This window comes from Narcine bancroftii, chromosome 2 (assembly GCF_036971445.1).
Source record: "Narcine bancroftii isolate sNarBan1 chromosome 2, sNarBan1.hap1, whole genome shotgun sequence".
Classification (NCBI taxonomy): domain Eukaryota; kingdom Metazoa; phylum Chordata; class Chondrichthyes; order Torpediniformes; family Narcinidae; genus Narcine; species Narcine bancroftii.
In genome coordinates this window covers 47,707,539-47,709,636 of record NC_091470.1, presented here as the reverse complement: position 1 = coordinate 47,709,636, position 2,098 = coordinate 47,707,539, and positions in this window count along the sequence as shown.

The window sequence follows — 2,098 nt, the reverse complement described above, 5'->3', positions numbered from 1 at the left end:
CGCCATGTCCTGAGGGCTTTTGCTTGGTCTCAATTTGACATTTTATCCTGTGGCCATGTCTGCTTCCATGTTATCGAATCCACAAAAGGGAAGATCAGGCCCTGGGAACCCTTCCTGCAGAAACGTACAAAATACAACTGTATCCATGCAAAGAAAAGACAATCAGCATAGCCCATTACTTGTCCAGATCTTAGAGGAGGGCAAGGTGGCCTGGTGGGAAAGGAGGAGATATCTGCAGAATAATTGGGGACTGCTTTTAATACTTCCTTCCTGAAGAGCAGAATACAATACTCTTTTTGTTGCTCAAAAGGCCTGTCTGGTGTGTCACAGCCCTCTCACTGGAGAACTACCTGTTGGTGCCAGAAAATTCATATGCCATTCACCTAATATAAAGCAATGTGTTGGATCTCATTCGCTTTTTATCATGGAGTCAAAGGCCAAAGTTACAACCACACTAAAGAAGCAAGAACTAATTTTTACTTTTATGAGTAAGTTGATAAAACCCTAGCTGGCAGTGGGGAGGTGCAGACACTTATTAAATTCATCGTTTTTAAACTAGCACACATTCACACGAGTCTTTCTTGCTTAATGCTTGGGGGGGAAGGTGTAAAGCTTCATTTCTTTTACCCTTTCTGTGTCTCTGCATGTAGGATTTTATAAATTCTATTCAAAAATGGTGAACAAGAACTGCATACACATCCCTACAATGCCACTACAGTATATTAGATATAATTTGTAAATGATTTTCTAATTTTGTGTCTTTTACTGGCTAGCAATATGAAAGGAGGAGTTTTAATGAGATTTAGTAACATTTAAATATTGTCAAATGATTGGAAAGATAGAAAACTGCAGTTATGAATTCTTAAGTGAACACCAATTTAAAAATAAATTGAATTCTTGTGTGTTAAATAGAACCTTTTTTGCAATTTAAATTTTTATATTTGATCTTCAGGGGGCATGATGTCATTGTGTATTTTGGGATGTCTAGTGACTCATTACAAATTGCAACTTTCTTTAATTTCAACTCCACATTTATTAGAGCTGCTAATGGTCACTTTTTATACTCTTTCACCAAAAAAATTTTGAAATTTGTAGTGGAATGCTACAATTTTGTCATCCTTTGCTGCCACCAAGTGGTGGCAGATATACTCCAGGAACATTGGTCTGGACATGTTTAAAAAATACCTATTTTCAGATCATTTAGAACAGGGGTCTCAAACTCAATTTACCCGGGGGCCGCTGGAGGTAGAGTCTGGGTGAGGCTGGGCCGCATCAGGTTTTCCACAAGAAAAGCTCTTACAAAAACATTCCAATGTTATCAAATGTCTTTATTTTTATTTTTTAACACAAAATAAATAAACAATTCATAAGAAAAAAATAAAATCAATCAGTAATAAATAAATAAAATGAAAATAATAATAATACCGCAGATATAGAAGACTGAAGAAACCACATATAGTTGCTGACTGGAGAAATGTAATTATTATTATTCAGATTCAAATGTCTGTATTAACAGTTCTTTAACCTTTAACTTTCTGAACATGAATGGAACATTGAACATAAACTGTTATGAACATGTCTTCTTCTGCCTACTTCTTACTGCTAGAGATCTGGCAGCGCTTCCTCTCGCATAGCCGAGGCACATTTGGCTTAAGGGAAGAGGCAGTTAAGACCCTCAGTGGGGCTTGAATATGCTTGTCGGTAAGTCTGGACCTGTACTTGGACTTATTGAAGTTCACGCGTCGAAGCGCGTGAAGTGGGAGCGGCTGCAGAAATTGAGCATGTGCCGCGTGCATATAATGACAAATAGAAAATGCACACAAATATGCTTATATTCGCAATAAGCTCAGCCGATGTCCCGCCCCCGAGAACAATATACCCCACCGTGATTGGTAGGTTCGTTCAGCTCCGCACACAACACTAAAAAATGCCAATCATATCAAACTCGCGAGCCACACTAACATTAAACTTTCATATTAAGGCGGGGCCACAAACTATCATCCCGAGGGCCGCAGTTGGCCCGCGGGCCGCAAGCTTGAGACCCCTGATTTAGAAGTTGGCAAGTCAAATGGGACAGACCTGTCCTTTGGCAAAATGC